Source organism: Takifugu flavidus, chromosome 19, assembly GCF_003711565.1.
Source record: "Takifugu flavidus isolate HTHZ2018 chromosome 19, ASM371156v2, whole genome shotgun sequence".
In the NCBI taxonomy this organism is placed as follows: Eukaryota; Metazoa; Chordata; class Actinopteri; order Tetraodontiformes; family Tetraodontidae; genus Takifugu; species Takifugu flavidus.
The window spans coordinates 3,767,742-3,788,058 of NC_079538.1; the positions used below are offsets into that span (position 1 = coordinate 3,767,742).

Here is a 20,317-nt window from a genome sequence, read left to right on the forward strand (position 1 = left end):
TGGGGCTCAGACAGGCAGCAGAACCAGCCGATGACATCATGTTGTCTGGAAGCTGCATCTGAAACGTCGGTTTCTGGTGTCAACAACAACAGGAACGTGGTTTTATTGCCACCTGCGGGAGGCGTTTATTTAATTTCAAACATCCTGTTAGATGTTTTTCCCCGGACCGGTTTTATTGCCCCTGCCCCTTCAGTGAGTCCACAGATGTTCAGGTCCAGGTCCAGGTCCACTTGGCCCGCTTTAATGTCCTTGATTCACCCACTATGATTCTTTTTTCTGGGGACATTTCAAACCTGATTACGCTGCTTCCCCAACACGGCCCGACTGCCTGATGCTACGCTAGTAAAGTGATTTGCTAATGCGGCTTCCCACCGACCATCTGACCCTCCTGCTCCAGGAGACAGAACCTGCAGCAGAACTAGGAGAGAAGGTGTGCACCCCCCCGGCCCATTACTCATTCTTAGAGCCGCTGACGTTCCTTTAAGTGCCGCTAATAGCTGTTGTTCAGCTGGCGGCGCCGTTAACGGCAGCGGCGCTGATATGGCTGAAGAGTCACAACACTTCCATGAGTCAACGTCATCTCCGTAAACGACCAGCGGCACCAGGTGTGTGTTATTTAGTCACGGTTCCTGAACGGCCACACACACCCACACACACCAGCGTTAGCTGACGCCGCCTGTTGCCTTCTGCTATTTAGTGTGACACACCTGCGGCTGAGGGCTCCCTGTCAGAGAACTCGGGATTTTCAGCTCCAAATGGGGGATTTCAGTGATGTTCTGGGACGGAAATGTTCACTTTCAGCAGGTGAGATTAAGAAAAGTAAAACTTAAGCATATTTACAGAGACAAAACTGAAGGTTTGCTTATGTTGCATTATATTTCCGTTACAATTCCTAATTAAAAGTCTTTAAGATCGTTTGGAGTAAAAAGCTTCGGACGCCCATGTTGGTGTATAGAGGGTAGTTTTTTTTAATTATTTTTTCTAATCTGAGCTCAGCTTCAGAGATTATTGCCCCCACAGGGGCAGTAACACGTGCAGGGACCCAGCCACCGCCTGCTAGCAGCCGCTAACAGAACACCGCTCAATATGTGTGGGGCCTTGACTTTTGCCGTTCAGCTGTTCTTTATATGCTCTTTTTCTTAAAATGATAATAACAATAATAATACAACCATAAGTGTACAATCATACTTTTCCCTAAGCAGCCAGTTGCAGATACAAACTTTCCCTCTTCAGCTGGAAATAGCAACTATAATTGTAGCGGGTTGATGCTGCAGAGGCGCCGGTGTCTTTCAGAAACGGTGACGGAGGCAGAACACAACAAGCTGATCCCTTCCCGGCCTCCTATTGTCCCACAGCGGCCGACTGTGCTGCAGACGCACCGTCGCCATGTGCATGCTCGTTTAAAGGCTCGCGGAGGTGCTGGAGACAGCCGGGGCCATGGGGTCAGCGCCCGTGGAGGAGGGGCTCCGTCTGTTCACGGCCGAGGTTTCCACACCTGTCCGGCCCCCCTGCCGCTCCACGCCTCCACTCTCAAGGTCAGCATCAGCCACACGGGATCATTTGTGACACCTGGAAAGAGACGGGGGCCGATTGCTGCGTCCCCAGATGAAACGGCTGCATTTCAGGCCGGACTTTAGGACACGGGAACAAAAGCGCCGTTGTTTCCAAACTCGGGAGTCACTCTTTGATGGAAGGACACCTGGGACACGCCAGGTATATGTAGCCCCAGACTGGATAAAACTAGGTCTGCTGGAAGTGCTGGAGGCAGGAGAAGGTTCCGACTTTCTGCCATAGAAAACCATCTGGGGGGTCTTTCACCGGGGCCCCTTTATGGGGGGGCTTTAATAGGCCAAGCTAACACGGAGGGCTAGAGCTCTAGTTTTTGCTATATTCCTGAGTGCAGTAGTTAGCACTGTCGTCTCACAGCGAGGCTTCCGATTCAAATCCCCTAGGGACCAGGGCCTCCTCCAGTCGGGTTGTTCCTGTGTCTGCACATCCCAGCTGTCTTGGGACAACAGGTGGGGTACACACCTGTCCCCCAAAAGCAGGTCTGTGGACAGTTGGAGGGAACTGGAATACCCAGGGAGAACTCGGAATGGTCCCTCGGGGATTTGAACCAGGACTCACAATATTTACTTACTAATAATACTGCGAGGGTCTCTAGAACACCCAGGCTGAGACTTCCTGTCTTTAGTTTACTCTCTTTTCCTCTGTCCTTATCGGCGCTGGATTCGTCCCATCTCTGCGTCTCTGTCCCCTTTTCTTCTGTCCAGGGTTAAAGTGGAACGTCCTGTTCCAGGCTGCTGTCCTCCTGTGGGGCTGCAGGGACCCAACACACACAACAACACTACTCAGCATTCTCAACGCAATCAGAAATCCTCTTCAAAAGCTAATTTGCTAGCAGCTGTCTCATGCTAGTAAACGCAGTATAAAAGATTACCCTGAAAAATATCACGCACAAAATATCGTACGTACCTAACGGTTTAATCCCCATTGTTTTCCGGGGGACGGGGGGGGGTTGGTTAGCTCAAGCTAAACAACTCGAAAAGTCTCATTTCCCTTCAGAACCAATAATTAAGGTGTTGAGAACCTGCCGGTGCCGTTCTGCCGGGGGTCCACTTGCTCTGCCGCTCCATGATGTTTGCTCAGAGCCTCTTAATGGCGCCGCTTTGTACCGGCTCAGGTTCTGGGTTCTGAGGCCTTTCCTCCCTCCAGTCGGAACTCCACGTGAGTTTCAGTAACTGGACGTGGTGGCGTGAGGAGACGTTTTCCTAACTTTTCTCGGCCCCCACCATCAGCGGGCGAGCGCTACTTCCCGACCACATGGCCTGGTCCAGTACCGCTCTCAATATTTATGAGGCGTGAGGCTGCAGAGTGGCGGTTGTTGGACGCTCCGACGCTCCGACGCCGCTGCCAAGGCGAGGCCGCCTCCCACCCGCCTCCCACCCGCCTCCCGCCGCTCTCTCAACAATCCCATTAGTCTCCGTTCAGCGGTCCACCCACCGCTTCCATCTCCGTCTTCCTCATTACGTCTCAATTATCCCTTCTCAACTCGGCACCCCCACCGCCTCAGCCGCCTCTTGCCAAAGTGCCGCTCTCAGCTTTGGTAATCCGAATTAATTATCACTTCGGCGTTCCGGTGCCAGGCGGCTCCAGGTGGTGGAGCCTCACGCCAACCTTCTCAGGGGGTCTCTGGATCTGGATCCCACTACAGATCGTTCAGGTCGCTGCTGACTTTTGCTTCAGTTTAATCTGTATTTCATAAAAGGCAGAGGCTGATACGTGAACGGTAACCATGGCAACCAGGGCTCAGACCTTGGCTTGGTTGTGATGACTGACATTTTCCAAGATTCCCTCACGGATGTTGTTTGATGGGGTTTGGAACACAAAGCTCCCACCAGGCTGGTGCCTTAGTGGCGCCGGTTTTACAGGTGGGATCAGAGTCCCGATGTTACTCGAGAGCCTCGGAGACGCGGTGACACGTCTGCAGGCCACCGAACACCAGCTCGAATCAACCTTCACTTCCTCATGGAGACCCTCTAGAAGTCGGACACTTTCAGCCCTGTTTGATTTTTCTGAAAGAAGAAGAAGAATAACAACTTTACAAGATTGTGTTGTGTGTTATTGAGACCCCACCAGTAAAAGAGATCCCCTCCAGCCCTTCATCTCCCCCCGCCTGAACCTAATCCAGCTGGTCTGGTGCCTACACCAATAAAGTGGGACTGTTGACACTGGGCTGGCTCCTCTGATGTGCTGGCACTTGACACAGGGATCTGGTCACGTTTGTTGGACGTTTATAGACATTTTACGCCTCCACATCAGCTCATCTTTGGATCCCTGGAGTGGACGAGGATAAAATGGTGCCATTGGACTCGAACACAAACGGTGAGGACATGAATACGCACCCCTGGTCAGGGAAACCCCTCCGTCTCTGGGAAGATCGATTGGCGAGCCTCGAAATGAAATTTATCGTATTTTGTATTTTGCTCTTCGGGTCTCAGTGCAGACGCAGAATCAACAGCAGAAATGGAAGTTCTGTGCCAACGAAGCAGCTCTGGCCGGCGGCCAATAAACCCATAATGAGGTGGAATGAGACGCACGGATCCAAAGCAAGTATTCCTCCTGATATTCAGCAGGAGATAATTGTTTCTTTCTGCATATTACAATCCCAAAAACGTGTCCCGCAGCAGACAATCTCTGCTGGTGACACAGAGCAGCTCTGATAAGCAGCTGAGGACCACGGGTCCGTGAGCCGCCGGCGCCAATATCTGAGGCAAACAGGATAACAACCGTGCCGATGGAACGACCACGTGGAGAAGCTCTAATCACACCAGCCTGGGCAGGAACAGCATTCGATTCAGCGGCGACGTGCGCTGGCAACAGGAATCAATCCGCTACAATAACAGTGTCTACCTGATGATTTTAGAGGAATTATTGGACATAAAAGATAAGAATGGCTGTCGAACCCTGGAATGGCTCTGTTATGGCTCTATAATGACTCTGGACACCTGCTGGAGGTGACGACAAATGTCAGAGAGGCAGTCGGGTGTCTTTATGTGGAAATAACCACAAAGCCAATAACATCGTCCCCGCTGAGCCAACCAAGACCAAAGACTTGATTAGCTAACCCTGAAACATCCACATTTGTATCACTATTTAAGCCGAGCGTGCCCCCCCCCCCCCCGTCATGCTTCTCTTCAGGACCGCGAGGAACCAACCACTCTTTGTTTTCTGCGGTTTTCTTCCTTTAAATACACGATGTGCACCCGAGTGTGGAATGAGTTATTTGAGTCGCCCCGCTGACGCTGCACAGGCTCAGCTGCTCTCGGTGTCGGTACCGACACACAGTGTTGGTGGATCCGCCCAACCGTGAGCCCACAGAATCGCTCAGCGTTCCACCTGCAGTGTCTCGGTGGCCTGCTGGAGCGCACGTTTGCTCACGTGTCCACGTGTTCTCTGCAACCTTCTGTTACTTTATGAAGCGACTGCTGATACCGAGGAGGGGAAGGTCCGACTCATTGGCCGGTAAAGTCCACCAGCTCAACCACTCAACCGTGTTTCTGTTGGAACCGAAGCTTCAGAGGACGTCGAGCTGAATCCAAGCGACACGATCATCGTGTGAGAAGACCAAAGTTTGTCAGTGTTCCGCTCGCTCGAACACGCTGCTTTTTCCTGCCGCCGCTTCCTCCGTCACGTCGCCTTAAGATCAAGGAGCAACCCGAACATGGTGGATGTGTGCACAATAACACACCCTGGTCCCACATCCCAGCAGCAGCAGCAGCTACAGCAGCAGCAGCTACAGCAGCAACAGCAGCAGCAGCAGCTACAGCTACAGCAGCTACAGCAGCAGCAGCTACAGCAGCTACAGCAGCAGCAGCTACAGCAGCAGCAGCTACAGCAGCAGCAGCTACAGCAGCAGCAGCTACAGTAGCAGCAGCAGCTACAGCAGCAGCAGCTACAGTAGCAGCAGCAGCTACAGCAGCAGCTACAGCTACAGCAGCAGCAGCAGCAGCTACAGCAGCAGCAGCTACAGCAGCAGCAGCTACAGTAGCAGCAGCAGCTACAGTAGCAGCTACAGCTACAGCAGCAGCAGCTACAGCAGCAGCAGCTACAGTAGCAGCAGCAGCTACAGTAGCAGCTACAGCTACAGCAGCAGCAGCTACAGCAGCAGCAGCTACAGTAGCAGCAGCAGCTACAGCAGCAGCAGCTACAGCAGCAGCAGCTACAGCAGCAGCAGCAGCTACAGCAGCAGCAGCTACAGCAGCAGCTACAGCAGCAGCAGCAGCAGCTACAGCAGCAGCAGCTACAGTAGCAGCAGCAGCTACAGCAGCAGCAGCTACAGCAGCAGCAGCTACAGCAGCAGCAGCAGCAGCTACAGCTACATCGTGGCGTTTGCTGCAGCCCTTCTGGAGTCCGCTGGCTAATGGATTTGTTCACTAGCGTCTCAGACAAACACACCAGGCTAATGATGCTGGAGCAGAGACGCTAATGGCAGCGCGGAGGTGTAAGATGAGCAGATGTCAGGACGTCCCTCACGTTGCTTCTTTAGGAGCAGCCATTTCGTGCTGTGTGTCTGAGTCACGTCAGCCCCGTTTACACGCCCCGAATCACAAACCTCCCTCAACAACTGCACGAGCCGTCATGTGACATCTGCACCATGTGACCTCCTGCTGGAGGGAAGCGGCGCTGCTCTCGTGGGAGGAGCCTGTTGATTGTTTGGGGAACCCGTTATTGTTGAAAGGGAGTCATTTATCTCCTGGTTTGGACAGAGAGCAGCCGTTAGCATCAGCAGCACCGGGTCCACGTGATCGGCTGATTATTATCTCCTGCTGACAGGTACAAATTAATTATCGGCTCACCAGTGTTGAAATCACAAATTCCATCTAAAGCAGCTCCAGAGGAGAAAAGTGGGCGTGTGACTGTCTGTGTATTGAGGGACGCATTGAGCCATCAGTTCCCCGACAGCTGCAGCATCTGTTTCACAGTATTGATCCATAAAACAATCGGATGGACGGTCACACAGGGTAGCAACCAGCATTTTCCTAATTTGCTCATGAATCTTTGTTTGAAAATGACCTTTACTGCATTTTAAGAATCAACATTTGTGTTACAAGTCAGAATTGCTGAAAACTGAAACTTTAACGCATCATCATCATCATCATCATCATCATCATCACTGATGCCTTATTACGATCAAATCAAGAGGGGAATTCATGTTTTAGTTCCAAATATCTGTAAATGAATGTTTAAGGGCCTTTAAATGTCAGTGGAGGAGAAAGGTACAGATGAAAGTTTGTTTTCAGTTATAGCGAAATTATGATTACCTCGTTTAGTTAATGGAAATGGAGCAAATAACCATATAAATCCACATCTCAACAGGGATGCAGGAGACCTGGAGATTCACCACCATAAGGGGAGACGTCTCAACCGACACCAGGCCAGCGACCCTGCCGACGACTCTCAGGTGAGCACCCACAGCATTAGCATGCTAATGCCCCACAAGCATGCTAATGCCCCACAAGCATGCTAATGCCCCACAAGCATGCTAATGCCCCACAAGGGCTGTATGTTCAAGCTCTGGTCTCAGTCAGTTCAGAACTTCAAGAAAACCCCTAACGAGCCCAGTCGAGGCAGAGATCCTACTGGGGGAACTGGGATGAATGAGAATCTACAGACTTGCTGAGCAATATTCTCATTCTTGACCTATTTATCACAATGTAAAGAACAAATGAAAATACGGTTAGCTAGCAGCAAACTGTGTTTAGCGACGGGAGCTCGTCTCTTTGAGCCCGACTCCACCAATTCAAGCTCCGCTGTCCGAGGTCAAACCCACGCAGACAATCCTCACGTCTATTTATTACCCCCAGCTAAAGGTCAGAATCCGGCCCATTTTTAGCAGCGGGTGTTTTATTCTGCAGAGACGGATAAAATCAGACGATTAAACATATAAGGTGTGTGTGTGTGTGTGTGTGTGTGTGTGGTGTGTGTGTGTGTGTGGTGTGTGTGTGTGTGTGTGTGTGTGTGTGTGATCGGCCTGGAGCTCTGGACTTTGAAACTTTGAAACCTGCTGTTTTCCAACCAGGAATGTGGTGGCAAATAATCAGTTTAAAGCAAGAAATAAGCATTGGGTGGGAAACGGTAGTTTTAAAAAAAAACGGTTGTTTGTTTGTTTGTTTGTTTGTTTGTTTGTTTGGGCTGGTCTCCCGATAGAGAAGGCTGATTTTGATCGTCTCTACCACAACTAACCACTAGAGGGCGCATCTGTGACCAAACCGCGCTATTCAAAACCTATTTAAAATAATGTTCTGGAAATTATTTTTTTTAAAATACGAGTTTTAAGAGTTTAATTAACTTCAAAGTCGATATCGACTAACGAGCTGAAGGGGTAGGCGTGATGCAAAGGTTGTGGGTTCAATCCCAGACCTCCCTTAATTCGCTCTGAGGCTCCACTGTCAGCACGTGAATGTGCACGTGAATGTGCACGTGAATGTGCACGTGAATGTGCATGACTGGTTATTCCAAAATCACTCACTTGTAAATGGTGAGCGGCTTTTCAAATGGTAGCTTTAGCAACGCGTTAGCGGCTCCTTTAGCCTGTTGTGCACAGCTGGACGACCAGCAGCGGCGTCCTGAGCTGAGCCGATGTGACGTCGCCCCCTCAGGACGCTCACGTGACCCAACGTTCTCGTTAGCCACGTGCCACTCAAGCGTCTCCAGTGGACACGCAGCCATTCCAAAGCCTGCTGGCAGCACGACACGCAGGTCCCGGGTCAGCGCCGAGCCGGACCGACCCAGCGCGGCTGTTCCACCGGAGGGAGCAGCGTCCCGGGAACACGCAGCGTCCAGGGAACACGCGGGAACACGCAGCGTCCTCTCGGTGGAGATCAGGGCAGAACATCAGCCTGCTTCAATCCATCCGTGGCCTTGGCAACGACCCCGAGGTTCCTGAAGGTGAGGCCAGCTTCAACAGGTGAGGCCGGACTCCTCCCCGGGAATCACACCTGCGCTGGATGAGAGTGGAAACAGCACAACCTCAATACGTTAGCACAGGAAGCTAAGTGAAGCTAAGAGTGAAGGACGCACCTTTCATACCCAGAGAGCAGAAGTGGCTCTTTTTACACTCTGGACATTTGCTATGGGAATTTGGGGTTCTGTGTCTTGCTCAAAAGCACCTCGGCAGTGCTCCAGAAACGCTCCAACATTTACAATCTCTTGGAACTCAAACATAGCTGCAGCAGCGCCGCTACGCCGGCAACACGCCGGCAACACGCCGGCAACACGCCAGCAACACGCCTATATTGAATAAGCTCGTAAAAGTAACTGCACCCATAAATAAATGACGATTATACTTTTATTTGACGCTCCAGACGTTTAGCCGACATGCTAATCTAGCGAGCGTTGACGCTGAGGGCAGCAGTAAAATCACATCAGGCTGTAAAGATGATTAAAGGCTTTTGGTGAAAATCCTCTGATCAATAGTGGAACCTCGAAACCCTGCTAGAACCCTTCACACCAGAACCAAAAAGGAGCTAAAGTCCGTGAGACAGCCAACCTGGAGGTCCTGGAGGCCCTGTAGGTCCTGGAGGTCCTGTAGGTCCTGGAGGTCCTGTAGGTCCTGGAGGCCCTGTAGGTCCTGGAGGCCCTGTAGGTCCTGGAGGTCCTGGAGGCCCTGGAGGTCCTGGAGGTCCTGGAGGCCCTGGAGGTCCTGGAGGTCCTGTAGGTCCTGGAGGCCCTGAAGGTCCTGAAGGTCCTGGAGGTCCTGGAGGTCCTGGAGGTCCTGGAGGTCCTGGAGGTCCTGGAGGTCCTGCGGTTGCTTTGTTCTGGAGAACCGTTGTTCAACAGAGGAAGAGCGATGCACTTGCTGCTTCACTCAGAAGGCAGCATTAACGGCCCACGTTTATATTGGCTAAATGGACTGTTGGCGTGCCCGAGGGGGCCGCGCTCACGCCCCCCCATTTCAGCCGGAACGCTGCACGAGTGACGGGAGCGAAGCGCTGAGACGGAACGCCAGTGTTGTTCACACTTGTCGGCCATCTTGTCCGTCCCCTCGCTGGCGTGAGAGCCTCGACTCTCCCCTTTTACCACAGCAACAGCTCCGCCCCCCATCCCTCCGCCCCCCCCCCCAGCCCTCCGCCCCCCATCCCTCTGCCCCCCATCCCTCTGCCCCCCCCCCACCATGATTGGTATTCATGGCGGTCTGGTCCGTCCCAAATGAAATGCTGCTGCACCACCCAACGATTCGTCCATTCCACCATCACATCTCCAGTTAATTTCGGATCATCATGAAAAATGGCCGGGGCGTCCTCGGAGACATGCTGGTTTGCATGCGCATGTGCATGTGTGCGTGCATGTGCATGTGTGCGTGCATGTGCATGTGTGCGTGCATGTGCGTGTGTGTGTGCGTGTGTGAGTGTGTGTGATGAGGTTGGTTAAGATTAGGGTGGAAAAACAATTCACGCCCACAAAACCACCTCTGATGCACCTGGGTCCCAGTCAGACGCTGATCCGATTGTCAAACTCGCCCTAATCCAACCTTTTGAGGCACTAACGGCAGCCGAGGGTCCCTCCCTCGTGTTACAGCCCAAGTGTCTGTACGCGCGCACGTGAAGGTCACGCTAAGTCTGGCGTCCACGTGGAAGCTACTGACGCCACTGTTCACTGATTATTGATGCAGGAGTTACAAAAACCAGCCAAGGGTCAACAAACGGGGTGAGCAGGGATGAACCAGTTCACCTCCAGTTCCTGGGCGGGAAGAACCGGACAGGAAGTGCTCAAGGCACCGGAGATGCTGCCGAAGGTAAAGGCTTGTAGCATCCGCCAGACGCCCTCTTGTCTTTGGTGTCTTTGGTGTCTTTGGTGTCTTTGTTGTCTTGCTGTCATTGTTGTCATTGTTGTCTTTGTTGTCTTTGTTGTCGTTGTTGTCTTTGCTGTCTTTGCTGTCATTGTTGTCTTTGTTGTCTTTGTTGTCTTTGGTGTCTTTGTTGTCTTTGCTGTCATTGTTGTCTTTGGTGTCTTTGTTTGTTGGTGTCTTTGTTGTCTTTGCTGTCTTTGTTGTCTTTGCTGTCTTTGTTGTCTTTTGTGTTTGTTGGTTGGTGTCTTTGGTGTCATTGTTGTCTTTGTTGTCTTTGCTGTCTTTGCTGTCATTGTTGTCTTTGTTGTCTTTGCTGTCTTTGCTGTCTTTGTTGTCTTTGTTGTCTTTGCTGTCTTTGTTGTCTTTGGTGTCTTTGCTGTCTTTGCTGTCATTGTTGTCTTTGTTGTCTTTGCTGTCTTTGCTGTCTTTGTTGTCTTTGTTGTCTTTGCTGTCTTTGTTGTCTTTGGTGTCTTTGGTGTCTTTGCTGTCATTGTTGTCTTTGTGTCTTTGTTGTCTTTGCTGTCTTTGTTGTCTTTGTTGTCTTTGGTGTCTTTGTTGTCTTTGCTGTGTCTTTGTTGTCTTTGCTGTCTTTGTTGTCTTGCTGTCTTTGTTGTCTTTGGTGTCTTTGTCGTTGTTGGCGGCCCACCGCTCACGTCCATTTGTGTCCAACCGAACCGACGCGCTGCAGGTGATCTGGCTCTGCTTGTACGTGGCTGTACGTGCACTATCAAACGCTGGCACTTGCTTGGTAAGCTTCATCAGAACGGGTCGGGTCACATTGACAGGAAGCGGACGCACAAACGGGCTCCGTCGTTGTGACATTGCTGACTCGGGTCTTTTTTTACAACTTGTTTATCGGCTCCGCAGATGCTGACTTTAGAACTCTGGCAGCCAAAAGAGAAATGAAAGGCGGCGTATCAACAACGGTCCTCCATTATGTCATTAAAATCGGATTAGTGTGCCTGAAATGCTATCTAGCGTTAGCTTCAATGTTCACTGAGAGGGGCTCCTCTCGCCCGCCGCTCATGTAGCATGTGCACGTTGTTGCCTTGACACATGATCGAAGCACCAATGTTGACTGTTCAATGTAAAGCTGATGCTAACACATTAGCACCAGTTGATACAAACACGGCCCAAACCAAAGCCTGCGTCGGTCTGCGGCTAACGCTCAAATGCTACATCAGGGAAACGAAACTAGCTTCATCCAGAAACGTCAGGTTAGCTCGGGCTGAATCCAATATTTGCCACGCGTGCATATTTTTGGGTTTTGCCGATAGCAGTTACGCATATTTAATTACTTAGAAGCATCTGTAATTCTAACATTATATTGCAACACTGGTTCCCAACAGACCGCCCAGTATGAACGTCACGGCGCTCTTTTTACACAAACAAATGGAGTGAACAACATTATGGGATGCAGATGGCGGCGGCGTGATTGCGGAGACGTTAGTTTTGACCGTGTTTACATAAGTCTGGAGCAAAGTAAAGTTAAGGGAATGTCAGCAGGAGCATCGCGCTCGGGGTTCGGCTCGTTCAGGGGTGCAGGAGGTTTGGGAAGGCCTGGAACGTGTGTCCCCAGGACCTTTCAAGGACCGCTGTGTGTGTGTGTGTGTGTGTGTGGTGTGTGTGTGTGTGTGTGTGTGTGTGGTGTGTGTGGTGTGTGTGTGTGTGTGTGTGTGCGTGTGTGTGTGTGTGTGATGAACAACCGGGCAGAGAAACAAATAACCGTGACCCCTCACATGCCAGATTTTTGCTAACAGCAAACTTTACAAAATAGCACGACCCCTTAACCTTAACCATGAATATTAAAACAACCGCTCCTGTTAGCGACGTGCCTCGTGTTAGCGACGTGCCTTGTGCTAGCGACGAGCCTCGTGTTAGCGACGAGCCTCGTGTTAGCGACGTGCCTCGTGTTAGCGACGTGCCTCGTGCTAGCGACGTGCCTCGTGTTAGCGACGAGCCTCGTGTTAGCGACGTGCCTCGTGTTAGCGACGACCCTCATGTTAGCGACGTGCCTCGTGTTAGCGACGAGCCTCGTGTTAGCGACGTGCCTCGTGTTAGCGACGACCCTCGTGTTAGCGATGTGCCTCGTGTTAGCGACGACCCTCGTGTTAGCGACGTGCCTCGTGTTAGCGACGAGCGTGTGAGCATTGTGTTGTTAAATGCTTATTACCAGAGCAGAACACGTCCCGAGCCCCACAAATAATGCAACAATAGCAACAATGCAAGTCGATTTACTGAGCGCGTCCACTGAATATAATCTTTATTCTATAGGTTACGTTAATACGGTGGTTCCTGAGGGACCGGTGCTCGTTACCTGCAGTGCCGTGTCAATAACAACGTCGCCGTGGTGACCAGCGTCTACATCTGCATCTATAGCAGCAAACAAAGGTTTTCAGGATATTTGGAGGAAAATGTATTTTTAAAACAATGCAAATATCGATGTATGGTTCCGTAACGAGGGACGTGCACCTGCATCTTGGGTGGAAGATCTCCTTCAGTCTAATGCTAATGATCTGGGTGGTGACCTGAGAGTCGTTGGTCGGGTCGTTCACCTAGTTTCAGTTGAGGCGTCGCCCCTTTGTCTGCTGGCTGGTGGGTCTCCAGGTCTCCTGGAAGGGTGTGAACGTTTGGTTTGTTGGTGGAAGGAGAGGGGGACTGCCTTGGGTGACAGGAAGTGCCTCCGCCCACCACCTCTGTTTAAGGATGGTTTTTCCAGTTTGACATGGATGCTTCCTTGACCCCCCTCTCAGACCAGCGGTCTCCTCTGGCCAGTATCGTACTGGGCTGTCCTGGAAGGAGTGCTCGTTCTCCTTTAGGTGTAAGGAGAGCGAGCACTCCTTACTCCAAACTACCTTGGATCCCCCCAGAGCTCTGTGAAGGAGTCATTATTTATGTAATGACAATGTTATAACATAAGCATATTGCACAGAGAACCAAACTGGGAACAAATATTGTATTAAGTTCACACACTTTTACTCTAAAGGGAGATGTTCTCCAAGATTCTGAGAGAGTTTTTATTCTTAAACCAATGAAGGCTCGAGGAGGAGACCCTGCCGCCCTGTCCTGGCCCTCCCACCGGCCTCCTCACCAGGGTTAGGCTCCTCCTGCTCTGGCACGTCCTCACCCCAATCACCGTCAACCTTCCCATCATGGAAGATCAGCTCAAGGATCCCTAACCCTAACCCCAAGGATCAGCTCAAGGATCAGCTCAAGGATCAGCTCAAGGATCAGCTCAAGGGCCTGTGGGACGCCACGTCCTGCTGCTGCCGTGCCACCCGCTAGCGTTAGCGACGTCCCCAGATCGTGGGTCGACCCAGATAATGTGTGAGCGTTAACGAAGGCGCCGACTTTGGATCTCCAAATGTGTCGGGCAAAAATATCGTCCAGAGTTACTGAACACTGGGTGTGAAACGTGCATTTCCTGCACGCGCACGCACGCACGCACGCACACACACACACACACCACACACACACACGCACACACACACACACACCACACACACACACACGCACACACACACACACGGCCAGCCGAGGAGATTGTCTAATGTGGGCTCACAACTGCAGGATAAACTCCCTCCAGTCGGGTCCTGGACACGGATTTATTCTGAAAAACACACAAACAGCACGAGGAGTAAAAGATTGAGAAACAGACCAACAGTTTCCACTGGATGACATCAAGAACCAAATTTCAAGGACCAGTTGGCTCAAACAATACGGGAACGGCAGCAGCTTTGTGCTGCGGCGTTCAGGAGTGATGAACACTGCAGGTCACAGAACCAGACACACGGGACGTTATCATGCTGCTGCAGGAGAATCCTGCTGGCTGCTGTGTGGGGATTTAAACCAATTACAGCTGTCGAGGTTGGTACGAGCTCCCGCTGCAGTGACACTACAGCAGCAGCTACAGCAGCAGCTACAGCAGCAGCAGCAGAGCAGCTACAGCAGCAGCAGCAGCAGCAGCAGCTACAGCAGCAGCAGCAGCAGCAGCAGCTACAGCAGCAGCTACAGCAGCAGCAGCAGCTACAGCAGCAGCTACAGCAGCAGCAGCAGCAGCTACAGCAGCAGCAGCAGCAGTAGCAACAGCAGCAGGTACAGCAGCAGCTACAGCAGCACAGCAGCAGCAGCTACAGCAGCAGCAGCAGCAGTAGCAACAGCAGCAGCTACAGCTACAGCAGCAGCTACAGCAGCAGCAGCAGCTACAGTAGCAGCAGCAGCAGCAGCAGCTACAGCAGCAGCAGCAGCAGAGCAGCAGCTACACTAGCAGCTACAGCTACAGCAGCAGCAGCTACAGCAGCTACAGCAGCAGCAGCAGCTACAGCAGCAGCTACAGCAGCAGCAGCAGCTACAGCAGCAGCAGCAGCAGCAGCAGCTACAGCAGCAGCAGCACAGCTACAGCAGCAGCAGCAGCTACAGCAGCAGCAGCAGCAGCAGCTACAGCAGAGCAGCAGCAGCTACAGCAGCAGCAGCAGCAGCAGCTACAGCAGAGCAGCAGCAGCAGCAGCTACAACAGCAGCAGCTACAGTAGCAGCAGCAGCTACAGCAGCTACAGCAGAGCAGCAGCAGCAGCAGCTACAACAGCAGCAGCTACAGTAGCAGCAGCAGCAGCAGCAACAGCAGCAGCTACAGCAGCTACAGCAGCAGCAGCAGCTACAGCAGCAGCAGCAGCAGCAGCAGCAGCAGCAGCTACAGCAGCAGCAGCAGCAACAGCAGCAGCTACAGCAGCTACAGCAGCAGCAGCAGCTACAGCAGCAGCAGCAGCAGCAGCAGCAGCTACAGCAGCAGCAGCAGCAGCAGCTACAGCAGCAGCAGCAGCAGCAACAGCAGCAGCTACAGCAGCAGCAGCAGCAGCAGCTACGCAGCAGCAGCAGCAGCAGCAGCAGCAGCAGCTACAGCAGCAGCAGTAGCAGCAGCAGCAGCAGCAGCAGCAGCAGCAGCAGCAGTAGCAGCAGCAGCAGCAGCAGCAGCAGCAGCACCAGTAGCAGCAGTAGCAGCAGCAGTAGCAGTAGCAGCAGCACCAGTAGCAGCAGCAGCAGCAGCAGCAGTAGCAGCAGCAGCAGCAGCTACAGCAGCAGCAGCAGCAGCAGCTACAGCAGCAGCAGCAGCAGCAGCTACAGCAGCAGCAGCAGCAGCAGCAGCAGCAGCAGCAGCTACAGCAGCAGCAGCAGCAGCAGCAGCAGCAGTACTGGAAGAGACTCTCACCTGAGACAGACAGACTACAGATGCTGAGTCATGTGACCCAGGGACGTGAAACAACGGTCTGCGCCCATCAGACGAAGGTTCCATTTTGCCTCAACAGCTCCGTTTGCCTGATTAACCCAGGGATTAATTAGACTTTACGGTGCTGTTTGCCCTCTTCTCTCGGTGCCAGTGTCGGCTCGGCATGTTGGAGCCCTGGAGGCTGGTTTGACTTGGCTCACACAGGGAACGATTCAGGAGGTTTGGAGGAGCTCGTTGTCTCCGCTGCACGAGCACGAGCACGAGACACCACTGAGGTCCCCAGTACAGGAAGTGTGGTGGAGACATGCTGTACGAGGACTCCTGCGCTCAGGTACAGTCGTGCTTGGGGTCATGTGACTGCCGGGGGTCATGTGACTGCCGGGGGTCATGTGACTGCCAGCCTGCGGGGGCCTGTGGAGGGGCCTCATTAGGTGCTGTGTAAATCTGGCCTGAGAGCTGCTGAGTTACCACATTCAAATATATGCAAATATATGTTGCTGTTTTTGGAAAGTGCACCAATTTAATCAGTGTGTTTTACTTTATATACTAATGGGTTTTATTTTGCGGTCTATACTGGACATACTATTCTCACCAAATGTAAATGAGTTCATAAACCGCCTGAGGGCAAGATTTGGGGTTGGAGATGTTCCACACCCTGGAAGTAGCTCCTGTAGCCTGGCAGATCAGACTGGACTCACAGCTTTTTCCAGCAGCTCCCAACATAAACTCCGACTGACTCTTTTCACCTTGACAGCCTAAGAACCCTCCGCTTTAGTTGATCCAAGACAAAGCCCCCTGATAGAACATCTCACAAATGTTTACTAGGATGTCTAAAATAGTTGAAAAGTGTCTGGTCAAACATGACGGCGGAACGAAGCTGTTGCCTTTGTTTGGAGAGGGATTTTCTAGGCCACAACCTCATTACTTCCTTAAATCTGACATTGACTTTTCCCCTGATGGAAGACAGATGTCAAGACTCCATAAGAGATAAAGATGAAAATGTCGGCCAGGAAATGAAGTCAGGCTGCAGATATGTGATGAACACATACGTCCAGAAGGTTGTTTCGCTTCCATCTTACTCTCACTTGATGATTGTGCTGAGTAATTAGCATTTCTCATGAGTTATTATCATCTCCAACTCCTGGATATTATCGGCCTGTGGAACGTTAAGAGCTGATATGGACATTAAAAGTGTCGGCTCTTCGCCATTAATGAGTCGTTGCACCAGTGTGAAGATAAAGGACAGAGCAGAAAAGGGTCTTCCAGCACTTCATTACGATGAGAGAAGAGATGAGAACGCAGGCCGGGCTCACGGAGGGCGCAGGGGCACGCGTGACCCCGCGTGATCCCGCGTGACCCCGCGTGACCCCGCGGGACCCCGCGGGACCCCGCGTGCCCCCGGCCGCGGCGTGCACAACTGTTCCAGCACTCGTTATTCCGCTCCTGCCGCCGTTTCCCTTTCAGCCTCCCGCAGTCGGAAATTAACATTGTTTTCTGAGGAGGAATTCCAAAATAATTTGATTGCTGTCAGGAACGCTGGGTTGGGATCCGAGTCGAGTCCCAACCCAATTAGTGACCTCGTTCAGCGAGCACCCCCCACCCGCTAAAGCCCCTTTTCTTCTGAACTCCATCTTATTCTGCCTCTCTTCTCCTCCCTCCTGTTTCAGCCCTTTCCTCTCCACACCCGGGGATGAGCCGGGCTCTCTCAGCTTACATTTGGACTGTTGACAGATCGAAGCTCAAACAGCTGGATGACGACTGCACGGCTGTTTCACATCTGGAGGACGCCTTCAGCTGCAAGGGACAGACAACCGCTGCTTAATATCAGGTGAAATGTTGTGGAAATGATGTCAAAAGAGGAAGTTACAACCAGGAAACCGTAATTTAACACTTATTTATATCATTACATTGCTCAATGTGCCTAGTAAATATTAATGTTGCCACATAAATAGACTCTCAAACTTGATATGAGTGAAACATTTTAACAGCATTATGAGTTTTTAAACTTGTTATCTAGAAACTTTTCCACATATTGAATATAGAAAGGGATTCGTTAGAAAAGAGGATTCCGTGTGTGTGAAGAGCAAGAGCCTGAAGTGTCGGATTATTTTAATACGCAACCAAAAATTATATATCACATTAATTATACGTGGCTGAAACCACAAAAAGCAGAATTGCACATCATCATCTCTCATGTTTTGGAAAATGAATCCAGCCGGGCAAAACTATAGCAGCGGATTCTGATTTAAACATAATAAAAAATCCATTCAGGAAGTAATTTCACGATCACCGAGAGTGCGCGGCACTTTCCTGCTTGATATTTACACCAGTGAGACACATTGTTGCATACGTACAGGTGGACACCAGGAGAACCGACCAGTTCTGGTCTCCTGGTGCTGGAAACAATCACGTGTGGAGCTTCGGTGCGTCAGCGGAGGAAGAACCTACATTAAACACCAGAGGAAGATGATGAAGTTTGCCTGATATTCACTGAGACAAAATGGAAAAATAAACAAAGCTGTGCTGAAAGACATAGCTACGCAGTGCTAACGCTAATGATGCGCACGTCTCGAAGCATAGCAGATATAACTAAGGCATAAACTGGAGGAAAATGAATAAAAGCTACGAAACTGCAGATGGAATGGAGAATAAAACCGTTTCCTCGTCGCTGTCGGGAAAACCAAGACCACGAGATGATCAGTGATGTCGTGGGCTGGCTACATGTGAACGTAGCCATGTGCTCGCTAACGACAGGGCAATACCAGGCTCTGGATGTGGGGCTGGTGGAGGACTTTGGGGGGCTTTTCTGTTGGAAGAGGAAACTAATTAATGTTCTGCAAACCAATAAATGGGAAAATGAGTTCAGATTACGCAACATCCCCACCAGACAGCTAAAGTGGAGCGCGGCTCGGTGAGAATCCGCTCTTCCTCCGCGAGGCCCGACGCAATTAAGAACAATCTTTGCTTCCGCAGCAACAACTGGTTTTTGACACCGACGCGGCGACAGAATGCGATTCAGCCGGGTTAGGGTCCTGGTGTCTGGGTGGAAACGTTCCTCCGACCGAGTCGGGGCGTGATGGTAACCGCGGCGATGGTGAACAGCAGGGTGAGACCGACTGTTCACCACACACGAGGACGGGGGGACTCCTCCCGTGATCGGTCGTTCCTCAAAAGAGCTCAGACGTGGCTCAGGCCCCTGCAGCTCCGCATAATCGAACCGGAGAAAGAAGCTTTGATAGAATAAGTGAGTGACAGGCTGCAGCCGTTTCAGACCCTTCCATATTGAAATTCCACACGATTCCTCTCACATTCAATTTTCTGCTTGAATCACAAGGTGCAAAGATGATTGCGGCCACGCGGCCGATCATTTCAACAAGATGTCGGGCCAGAATTAGAATCTCAATATGGCGGCACGCATCTGCCACCTCGGATTAGACTTCCCAGCTCCGCTCCTCTTGTCCGGCGGCTGAAGTGCGTTATTCCCCTGACAGCATTCAGGCCCCGTCGGGCTCTTGTTAGCTGTCCTATTTCCCCTCAGAAATAAACCCGTCAGTCATGTAACACCTAACTGATCCCTGCCAATCAGAAATGACACATTCAGTCTGAAACCAGGCAGGAACTCATCATGTGAGCGAGGCCAAGTCTGCCTGATATCGAGACAAATCTACTTTAGCTGTGTGTGATTAGCGTTTCCACTCGAGAATAAATTGCATGTTTCATGTGAGAGCGTCTGGCGTCTCCATCAGCAAATACTCATCAGCAGAGCGGCTGAAGTGTCTCTCAGTTATCTGCCCAGCGTAGCAGGGATGGTGGCTCCCACCCGTGCATGCGCATGAATAATAATAAACACCCTTCACAAAATAAAGCAGGTCAGAAGGAAGCTGGGCAGCCACGCGTCTCTTTTGCAGTTTGCCGTGCACACACCCGCCTAACGCTGTTTTAATTGTTCTAATTTGGACCGCTGTGGTTCCAGCTCTAGAGAGGCGGACTGAAAAGCACGTGCACGTGACACGGTCTGAAGCTGAGGGGGAATGTCACGCCTGGGCAACATAAAAGGGCCAAATTACCCGTCTCATTCCCGTTCTAACGTACGAGATAATGCTGCAAAAGGCGTAAATCTCCACTGGACGGGTGTTTAATGTGGAGCGTGAGCGTTGCGTGACGGTGGCGTCATTAAACTGGGGAACCACCGTGTGATAACAGAAGAGTGGAATGACCCCTTCACTGATCCGCCCGTGTACAATGATAGAAATACACAACATAGAAGAGAGGCATGCTTCATTAGGGTTGCTTAGCAACATCACGTGACCCACCTCTTCCTGTCCTGTATTCCATATTAAACTTCTCTTTGTGATGCAGGACGTCTCCCGTGACTCCATATCCTGATTTGTCTGTTATGGTGTCGTCGGTGGACGCAGCTTCCCTGTCCAGCAACACAACACCTACGAGACCGCAGCCGCGGCCCGGTTGGTGCTGGTGTAGAACACTGGCGTTTTTACCCCAGCAACTTTCTGATGTGTTTGCTGGGGGGGGGTTATAAAACCACGTAGGTGTTCCACATGTGGACCAGCAGCAGATACATCAGCTCTGACTCTCCTTGCTGATTTCATTCATCCCTGCAGGCGTAATATTTCCTTCCTCAAGGTAAGAAATGAGGTCTGCAATGCCTCGGTGGGGGGTATTTGTTAGGCCACATTAAGATGATTGAGCTTCTACTGAGCTCTCACAACAAGCCTGGGAAAA

At 51.4% G+C, this 20,317-nt stretch overlaps 4 long non-coding RNA genes across 4 annotated transcripts in view; 1 reads left to right on the forward strand and 3 right to left on the reverse strand.

Annotated features, from left to right (window-relative positions):
* LOC130516352 (uncharacterized) overlaps window positions 1-20,317 on the reverse strand; it is a 235,224-nt gene that overhangs the window by 161,265 nt on the left and 53,642 nt on the right. The window lies entirely within an intron of this gene.
* On the forward strand, window positions 429-18,209 carry LOC130516355 (uncharacterized). Its single transcript, XR_008947457.1, has 6 exons — window positions 429-605; window positions 698-804; window positions 1,294-1,535; window positions 6,880-6,964; window positions 17,242-17,402; window positions 17,931-18,209. It is a non-coding gene; the product is annotated as an uncharacterized LOC130516355 (long non-coding RNA).
* Window positions 13,355-14,236, reverse strand: LOC130516364 (uncharacterized). The gene is made up of 2 exons (XR_008947466.1): window positions 13,852-14,236; window positions 13,355-13,709 (listed from the first exon to the last, which is right to left on the reverse strand). It is a non-coding gene; the product is annotated as an uncharacterized LOC130516364 (long non-coding RNA).
* LOC130516361 (uncharacterized) lies at window positions 17,193-18,340 on the reverse strand. The gene is made up of 3 exons (XR_008947463.1): window positions 18,206-18,340; window positions 17,929-18,018; window positions 17,193-17,368 (listed from the first exon to the last, which is right to left on the reverse strand). It is a non-coding gene; the product is annotated as an uncharacterized LOC130516361 (long non-coding RNA).